This window comes from Hevea brasiliensis, chromosome 11, assembly GCF_030052815.1.
Source record: "Hevea brasiliensis isolate MT/VB/25A 57/8 chromosome 11, ASM3005281v1, whole genome shotgun sequence".
Taxonomy (NCBI): Eukaryota; Viridiplantae; Streptophyta; class Magnoliopsida; order Malpighiales; family Euphorbiaceae; genus Hevea; species Hevea brasiliensis.
The window spans coordinates 94,437,834-94,448,715 of NC_079503.1; the positions used below are offsets into that span (position 1 = coordinate 94,437,834).

At 31.6% G+C, this 10,882-nt stretch overlaps 1 pseudogene; it reads left to right on the forward strand.

Annotated features, from left to right (window-relative positions):
- Positions 1-346: 346 nt before the first annotated feature.
- LOC131170688 (G-type lectin S-receptor-like serine/threonine-protein kinase RKS1) lies at positions 347-4,278 on the forward strand (annotated as a pseudogene).
- Positions 4,279-10,882: the final 6,604 nt, after the last annotated feature.

Here is a 10,882-nt window from a genome sequence, read left to right on the forward strand (position 1 = left end):
AATCATTTCAACCATTAACACTAATTATTAACACTATAAATAAATTAAATATTAATTAAAAATTATCATTATACTATATTACTTATATTTTTATTTTGCAACCCAACACAGGAATGTAATGACAATTATATTACATTAAAACTTTGATTGCATTATATAATTAATTATATTATCTTGCACTATGCTCTATCAAACATAACCATGCGGTTGTCTTAATCCGTGGAACTATCAGCAAAAGTGTAGTTAGTTTTTTTACATTATTTATGCCAAATTGCAAGATAATTTTCTAAATTTGTGCTACGTGTATCAATTTTAATCATATGCTTTGATTTTGTTAATTATCAATTTTAAACTTCCAATTTGCTATATTTTCCAATAATTCTTGGGAACATCCTCATTTCTATCACTATTCAAGAAGTATTTCCAGCAAGATACAAATTATGAATCATGTGAAAACGCTTCCCATTATATCGCTGATTGTCTTTATGCATCAATTTTGCACTTCACTAGACACCATAACCATTAACCAACCCATTGTAGATGGAGACGTTATAGTTTCTACAGGGCAGACCTTTGCACTTGGTTTTTTCAGTCCAGGTAAATCGAGCTACCGTTATCTTGGAATTTGGTACAACAAAATTTCCGAAAAAACAGTTGTTTGGGTCGCAAATCGGGATTCCCCCATTAATGATACATCTGGTGTCCTCTCAATCACCAGTCACGGAAACCTTGCCCTTCACAGCAGAAACCAAACGACTCCCCTATGGTTCACAAACGCTTCGGCTTTGCCAACAAACAATTGTGTAGCTCAACTCTTAGATTCGGGAAATCTTGTATTGTTTCGCAGCGGAAGTGCCATATGGCAGAGCTTTGAACACCCGACAAATAATTTGCTTCCCAACTCAAAACTCGGGCTAGACAGAAGAAAAGGTCTGAACTGGTTCCTAACATCCTGGAAATCTTCAGATGATCCTGGTACTGGCAATTTCTCGTATAGGTTCAACCCTGAAGGTTATCCGCAATTGTTCTTATACGAGGGTCATGTTCCAAAGTGGAGGGCTGGTTATTGGAATGGCGTTAGATGGTCTGGAGTACCTGCGATGCAGAGATATTCATTTATCTTCAACTACACCATTGTGAACAATGAGAACGAGATTTCCGTGTCGTGGAACGATGTATATGGCTCAGTCTTGACAAGAATAGTGGTGAATGAGTCCGGCCTTTTCCAACGGTTGAAATGGCATGATGACTAAGTTCAATGGAAAGAGTTCTTTTATGCGCCCAGGGAACAGTGTGACATCTATGGATTATGTGGAGCGTATGGTAACTGTGTTCGGTACAATGGTGAAATCAACTGCACTTGTCTTCCCGGGTACCAGCCCAAATCACCTCAACAATGGTATCGGAAAGATGGGTCAGTCGGGTGCGTTAGGAAGAATCAGACGGCACCCTGCAGAAACGGTGAAGGATTCGTAGAGGTGGCAAATGTGAAGGCTCCGGATACTTCAGTTGCCCGTGTATCGGCAAATTTGGATATGAAAGCTTGTAAAAATGAGTGCTTGAGGAATTGTTCATGCACTGCATATGCAAGTCTAGGTACGACAGAAGGAAGTGGATGTTTGACATGGTATGGCGATTTGCTAGATACAAGAGTATTTACGGAAGGTGGACAGAGTATATATGTGCGTGTGGATGCAATTGAGTTAGGTATCTTCAAGCAAACTCTCATTAGAAATTCGGGTTCTTTTTTTCTATTCATTTTGTTGATTATTTGTTTAAATCTGCTCTTCTGCTAACTCTAGATGACTGGTTGATTATCATATTAATAGTTGCAGTGTTTCTTTTTGTCGTCTTCCCCTTTCAGCTCAATATGAAAATAAGCGCAAGGACCTTCTTGCAAGGAAAGGGATATTGGTAATTATGATACTGTCCGTAGCGACAGCAGTTTCCTCTGTTGTTCTTTTCTCATACTGCTTGGTGAGGAGGCAGAAGAGATTATGTAAGCAAATAATTAAATTGCTTTCAGATAGTTTCCTATTTCCTTGTTATTTTTCGCTTTAATAATCGTCAAACTACAATTTATGAATTCAAAATGCTTGATGACAAAAAGTTTAGAAACTATTTCCTGGATTTGGTTGCCAAGAAAGTGAAAGAATGGATATAAAAGATTATTACATCCAATTCTAATTAGTTTAAAACTGAGACCTAGTTTACACATGTTCAGCTTCTTCTTCTTTTTTTTTTTTCCCTTTTTTTTTTCCCTTTATAAGCAATTCATTTTATTAATAAAAAAATAGCCAAGGAAAAACTTAGCATTAGGACATCGACTAACCCAAAATGGACAACAATGCTAGTAAATCTCATCTCTAATTATCCGTTTTCGTTCTACATACAGCACAAAATGGGCAACATGAAATGTTTATCTGTAGTTCTAGTACTCTCCCAGATGATCATCCAAGGGAAAAGGAGCTTGACAGATCTGGAAGTGATCCACATTTACCTTTCTTCGATATAGACACAATAGTTGAAGCAACTGACAATTTTTCCAACAAACTTGGAGAAGGTGGTTTTGGCTCAGTGTATAAGGTAGTATCCCATGAAAAGTAAAATTGTCAACTCCTTCATAAAATTTTATGTGAATATTTGGCAAGTCACAATTTTAGTACTGTAGTGTGATATATGCGTCTGTGAAATAAGTCTAGAAATGTACTTTCAGGGTCAACTATCAAATGGACAAGAAATAGCAGTGAAAAGATTATCTAAAAAGTCAGGACAGGGGATAAAAGAATTCATGAATGAAGTACAGTTGATATCAAAACTCCAGCACAGAAACCTTGTCAGGCTTTTTGGTTGTTGCATTCATAAAGAAGATAAGATGCTAATCTATGAATATTTACCAAACAAAAGCTTGGACTACTTCATCTTTGGTATGGCTCTCCTTCTATTTGCTTTCACCCATCTTTAATTTGTACTTCTTTCCATAGTTCCTGTAATCTAAGGATCTCCAAAACTCAAATTGACTATAGAAAAGTCAAGGAAGCAACCATTGGACTGGAAAAAACGTTTTGAAATTATTTTTGGGGTAGCTCGAGGAGTTTTATATCTACATCAAGATTCAAGATTAAAAATCATTCATAGGGATTTGAAAGCAAGCAATATTCTATTAGATGCTTCAATGGAGCCAAAAATTTCAGACTTTGGGTTGGCTAAATTGTTCAAGGAACATCAAATTGAAGCCATTACAAAGCAAGTGGTTGGAACATAGTAAGTTACTTAACTCCAACACCATCTCCCTGCTTGGAAACATTAAAAGGTCACAAACCACCAATAAATTGTTTCTTTTTATCTATTTGTAGTGGCTATATGTCTCCGGAATATGCAATGGATGGTCTATATTCTGTAAAATCTGATGTCTTCAGCTATGGTGTCTTAATATTAGAGATCATAAGTGGTAAGAAAAACACCGAGTATGACAAAGAAAGCCCTTCTCTGAATTTGATAGGGAACGTAAGTTGATAGACATATCTTTCTTAAGATTAATTTCCTATTGGATTCACTACTATAGTAGTAAATGATTTCCTCAATTATGTTTCAGGTTTGGAAGCTATGGAGGGAAGGAAAAGGCTTGCACATAGTTGATTATTCATTGTTGGAACATTCATACCCTTGTCAAGAATTTTTGAGATGCATTCAGATTGGACTTCTATGCATTCAAGAACACCCAGCTGATCGGCCAACCATGCTTGAAGTTGTGTTCATGTTAGGCAATGAAACAAGTCTTCCTTCTCCTAAAAAACCAGCATTTGTTTTCCGGACTCAAAGTGGGCAAGAATCTTTAATAGCTAGAGGAGAAGTGTGTTCTACGAATGATTGCACAATTACTATGATTGAAGGTCGATGAAATTCTAGTAGGATTTTTGATGGAGAAAGGGTCACGTATGTAAAATCTTTGGATCAAACATGTTGTCAATCTTGCAATGGACGAGGCCTTAAGGTCAAACCACGTAAATCTTATCTCCATTTTTCTTCTCTTTTGTATATTGTGTGTTTATGCAATTATATAAGAGGTACAGATATACAAGTGGATAGATATAAAACAGCCTTATCACATTTTAACTGTGATTGTAATTACATTGAATTCTGCATATTTTTAAGTTTGTGCCGATATATTTTTAGACCCAACCAACTCTGTTTGGGATTTTCAGAAATCCTCCATCAAAGGAGGGTTTTGAATTTGCATTTGCAGTTGTCTCCTTTCTTTTAAGTTCAATGTGGCTCTTAAAATAGATGAAAGAGACAAATTCAGGTGAGGTAGAGGTTTCATTATGAATGCAAATGGAAGAGAAATGCTGGTAGTAAGAGGGTTACCGGTTGAGGACGGAATTTGAACCGGGAGCGCAACTCATGAGAGAGATCAGAGAAGAGACTGGCTGGCTCTGACTCTTGAGTCCAGGACAAGCCATTTTCCTCTCGGACTTCTCCAGAGTCCTGAGGATTTGACTAGGGATTTCTCCAGCGGTGGACTGGATGCAACTTGGCATGTTTAAAAAGAATTCAGACAAGATAATTGATAATGGGCTTCTCACTAGCTCTTGTGACGAAGAATTCTTTGAGTTTTATGTGACCGAGACTATTAATTTTCAAAATCCGTGGTGGATCTCTCAATGTATAAGGCTTAGATCCACACACAAAGTAAGCAACAAAGCTATCTCTTTGCACTATTACAATATTATTTTTTTTTTACACACATCTTAGATAAATAAAATATTTATGGCTAATAACTTTTATTTGAGGAAATTTTATTAATTTCTAAATGTTATATTATTTATTTCCATTGACTCCTTTTTTTTATATAAAATTAATTAGTTTTTAAATATTATATTAATTTATTTTTTATAATTAATTTTTAAGGTAAAAACTTATTAGTCTCTAAATGTATAATTATTTATTTATAATAATTAATTTTTTAAGACAAAACTTATTAGTCTCTAAATGTTATATTATTTATTTCTAATAATTAATTTTTTGAGATAAAACTTATTAATCTCTAAATGCTATATTATTTGCTTCTAATTCATTAAGATTAACTTCATTTATATAAGAAGTTTTTAGGTTTTTTTTTTTTTTTTTAATTTGTCACTAAAAAATCCCTTTTTTCCAAATTAAAAAAATTGTAATAACTAATTAAACTCTCTCTCTCTCTCTCTCTCTCTCTCTCTCTCTCTCTATATATATATATATATATATATAAAAGGTGTGTTAAGTATATATGGATTATATTTAGTTAAATAAAAATGTGATTTTAAAAATTAAACATATAAATACTGACACATATATACTTACGTTATATTATGTTTGTATGTATTAAAATAAAAAAAAATTATATATATATATTTAATCAATAAAATTAAAGCTTTTAATTAACATATTGTTATTAATCATTGAGCTAACACGTATTATTAATTTCTTGAGAAAAAAATTAAAAATTTTGATAAAAATACTTTTACCATTATGCTACAAATATTTTGATCATTTGAATTTATTAATTATACATATTAATATATTTATTTTTAATTATTATTTTTTATTAAATTTATACTTAAAATATATAAGTAATAAAATAAATAAAATAAAATTTGATTTATTTTGAAGTGTACGTCTAGGCCCAATCAAATCCCAGTAAGACCGCTTCGAGTTCAAGGCTATAATGGCAGCAACACTTGAGTTTCATAGTATATAATGATTATTACTTTACTTAAAATATAATTGATTACGTTATATAATTATCATTTTATTATATTAATTTTTTTTGTGTTATCAAAAAATGTAATTAAATATGTAATATAATTTTAATTATATTACAATTTTGATTATGCTATGTCTAACATAGCTTACATTTAGTATGATCGGTTTTCAATTTTTCGTTCATTTAAAAAAAATAATAAAAAAGCAGAAGTATTGTTGTTTTCATTTTAAAAGCTTTTCTCATAATCATTTTCAAAACAAAAGCCATAATTGAGAAATCAAAATTCTTGATTTTATCTTCAATATTTCTATTTACGTCCATTAAAATTCATTTAATATATTTTTTTAATATGAATAATTATAATTTTAATAATAAATTATATGAAAAAGTGAAAAATGTGCTAAATGAGTGCAAATTACATTTAATGAATTATAAATTGTAATTCTCTATGCTAATAGAATGCTTTAATTGAATGTTTTACACCCATTAGAAAAACTTTTTTTTTTAATTTATGCTTCTCGAAAGTTGCTTGTGTTTGTCTTACATTTCGTGTTCCCCTCCTTCTCATCCTTTCTTTCTTTAAATTTTCCCACTCCTCCTCACCATACTCTTATCCTTTCCAGCTCTAATGACTGCTCATCACTCTAAGGCAATGTGTTTTTGCTAGATTTGCCAAAACTTTGATATCTTATGTCTATGATTTTCCCAAATATTAAGATGAAATCTGTGTGAAAGTCAAAGAGTTGCACAAAATTAATTAATTAAATTAATTTTGATTCCCATGAGTTTATGCAATTGATTTTTGAAGTTGATTAACCCAAATCTTTTTAATATTTATGAAATATTAAGTATATATTAAAAAAATAACATATATATATATATATATATATATATATATATATATAATGGAAGTAATTTAATAGAGAACATGTTATTCCATATAAGCACATTACATGGAATGGCAACTCAATCAAAGAATGACAATTAAGTAAAAAAAATAGTTATTATTTTTAAAAGAAAAATTTGTTTTTAACAGGTAATATATAACTACACTTTGTGGGACCCATAATCACTCATTTGGCATTTAATCACTAGTATGCCATTCCACATGTGCAAACCTACATGAAGTCAAACCACATGGCATTTAATCACGAGTCCAATTAATTTTGACTTTAAAACTTATGAGGTTTTCAAATAGAAGCTGGTTTATGAGGTTTTCAAACTTAAAATAGGTAGATGGAGACGTTAATGGTGGAGGAAGACCACACCATTGATGCATAATAAATGTGAAAACAAAGCACTTTTGTTTTCTATGGAGAGAAGAATTCAAAGTCAATAAAATTAAGTGTGAGGCTTATTTTTCAAAGTTTGAATGATTCAACTTGTTACTCCATGTGGCACATCTACTATACCATTAATTTTTTTTGTTCCAAGTAGCATCAACCGTTGTTGTTATCAACCATTTAGATGATTTAATCCTCGCATGGACCAAATATAAGTTTTAGTCTAGCTTCAAGATTTTCCACGCATCATGTCATGGTGGGGCAAAGTGTTGGGAAACTTTTGGGTTAATTTTACTCATGGCCATTCAATATGTGTGGTTATATCCGTGAAATCCCTTAACTTTAATTTGTATTATAAAAGTTCTTAAACTTTTATTTGATTATTAATAAAATCCATGTAACTTGTTATTATTGATTTGTGGACTAACTTATAGTTAAATTTCACTCACTATCCCCTAACTTAGATAAGCATACCATATACGTCTCTCAACTTTAATTTATGTTATAAAAATTTCTAAATTTTAATTTAATATATAAATAATTTTAATAAAAAATGTGTTAAATAAGAATTTAAATTTGAATATATTATTTTGCTAATGTAAGAAAGAAAGATAAAAGCTATATAATATCAACCTACGCAAAAACAAAATCATCCATATTTAATTAGAGTGTGAATATCATTAAAATAAAGTAAAATAGTATATTATCAATTTTCTTCCATTAAAATAAAATCAAAGAAATTAAGATAAATTAGATGTGAATTATTTAGACATCAACCTAAAATTGAATTAAAAAGTAATACAAGTAAAAATAATATTATTAATTTTTATTTAAAATAATAATATTAATTATATAACTTTTAATAAAAAAATAAATAATTGATCAATTATAATTATTTATAAAAATATTATACCATTTTTTAAAGTACGATTTTTATTTCAAAATAAGTCAAAAATAAATAAATTTTTAAAATTTTAAATTACCTATAAAAGTTTGAAAGAAAATTTATATAATCATAATTTATGATTTACTGTAAATACTTTTATAAAATTTTTTTACCAAATAAATTAAAGTATAAATTTTTATGATGCAAAACGAAGTTCAGGAATAACTATGATACACTCATTTAAGTTGAGAGACAGTAGGTGAAATTTAGTCATTAGTTAACCTACATATTGATATAGTAAGTTACAGGGATTTTAATACACTAAAATTGAAATTAAGTTATCTTTATTATACAAATTAATTGCTTTCTCTCTATGTTTTTTTTGTTTCTTCACTTTACATCTAAGGAGATCGGCCCCTGTGTGATTGTTGTCCAGCAATTCCCTTTGCCCCATCTCGGCAGGGGGAACATCCTCCCTTGACTAGGACGTGGGTTGTGTCCTCTAATCCTCCGGATGGGGTTTGTTTATAAGTAAGGCTCTGAGTGGAGTTTTTGGCAATAGACCATTATTGATTAGTGAGGACATCTTGTTGGTCTACTATGTTGAGTTTTGTTTCTTTAGTTGGATTTCTCGCGTGTAGGAGATTCTTCCATATGTGTCATGTTTTGGCTCTAAGAGAGGAATATATTTTTAAATAAAGGCATCTCAAGGGCCCTTTAGTCGGCTTCGGTTTTATGGTTGACCCTCAAGGCTTTTATTGCCATTTTGAGCTCTTCCTCATCACCCACCATGAGCTATTGACCTTGCCTGCAATGCTAATATGGGTTGTATGGTCTTTTTCTCTTTGGTACTTCATGTCTTTCCTTTTGGGTTTCTTGATTTTGCCGTTTGTGGGTTTACCAATTTGGTAATGGCTTTGCTAGGACTTCCTCAAGCATCCTCGTTGATTCCTTATCCTCGATTTGGAAGAGTTTCACCCCTATGATCCACTTGATCTTTGTTTCTTCCCTAGACGATGTTGAAACATTTATTTTATGGTTCATCCTTGATGCTGTCACACGAATCTCCATGAGTATGGATCTATAAAATAAGAAAACACTGGGCAGGTTAGTTGACCACTGTTCCAATACCTAAATCAGCACTGAGTATTTGGAGAATGAGAGCAAAGTTGATAGAAAAAGGGTTAGCCTGTGTGTGTGTGTGTGTGTATATTAGATTCCTGCTAGGTTTGGGAGTGTTGAGTCACAATAGAGAACTAATGCCTACATATCTTAGACTTACCCTGTTAATAGAGCTCTTATAGGGATGAGAGTCTTTTCACATTAGGATTCTAACTCTGTATACGAGTATCCCAGAATCCCATATTTGGGAGAGGGAGATCTTTGCCCATGTATCCTTGAGTGAGCAATATCTGTGGCGATCACCCTGCAGGTATGAGGAGCAACCTTTCTTTTAGTTAGGCAGGCAGATACCCTGTAGGCGAGTGGAATTAGGGCAAGCAACATCAAGCCTGTTTTCATTTGGGTTACTCGAATAGATTAGGGTTTAGTTATCTAATGGGGCTTGGGCTCTTATCTATTAAGTCTCTTTGTTGCTTTGTATATTGGACTACTTTTGATGGGCTTATTACTATATAACCCCTTCTTTTTATTAATTAAACTCTATGTTCTAATGAAAAAAAAAAAGAAGTTTATTATACAAATTAAAGCTGGGCACTATTGATGCAATCACTAAATTGAGGGATGAGTGGTGAAAATAACCCAGACATGAGAGTAAGCATCGGTGTCTGGTCTTCCACCTCTCTTGCCATTTGTGTTGGTAAATCCTATCCACTGCAATTGTACTGTCTTGTTTCTATAGTGTAATCAAAGTTATAATGTAATCATGATCACATTGCATATTTGATTACGTTGTTTAGTAATATAAAAAAATTGACATAATGGAATGACAATTACATAATATAATTAATTACACTTAAAGTAATATAATGATCGTTACATATAAAAATTGATGTAATCATAGTTACTTAATTTGATTTTTTTTTAATTTATTATCAATACTATCACCACTATATTACCACCACTATTACTTGTTACCACTATCGCTATCACCACTTCCACCATTATCACTACTTAGTTAATATCACCTCTATCATCATCTTGGCACTACCACCACTGATGCATGCATTTTATATCATCATTTAGGTATAATTTTTACACATAATTTACCCTTGTTCATAGCTATTACCATAGATATTAGCATATATTTAGTCAATTTTACAATTTTACACTTCTTAGTTTAATTTTTAAAATTTATTTGTTTTTTAGGTTAAATTTGGAGAAATTTAGTGTATTTTGATCAGAGCAGCCATTTGGAAGAAATTAGAGTTGAATTGCAAAATTTTGAAGTTGAGTTAAAGGGGCCGAAAGTTACACAACCTGGACACAGCTTGTGTCACAAGTTGTGTCGATTGTCAGATATGCAGTTTTTCTCAGGCAACAGGTTTCACAACCTGCGACACAACCCGCGACACAACTGATTCAGCTTGTGTTGTTTTACTGAAAATGGTTGATGTGGCATTTTCGTTCCTTTGATTTAATACATCACTTTCTCTAGAATCTTTTGCCTTTTTACCCATTCTAGGGCAGAACTTTGAACCATATAAAAACTCCTTTATCTCTTTCTTTCCATAAGAAGAAAGAGGGAGAGATTTTTGGCAAGAAAGAAGGAGAGGAAGAGGAGCACGTGAATCATTCTGCAGCAGCAGCAGAGGACATTTCTGCAACTCTCCAGCAGCTGATCCTTCATCATTTTATTGGGTTTTTCTATTCCTTAGCTTATATTTTCATTATTTCTTCATTTCTATACTTGGGTTTATCTTGAAACCATGATTTATGAGCAGATATTTGAGATTCTAGAGATGGATTTGTAAATATTATTTTATATTGTGGTTTTTGAACTGATTT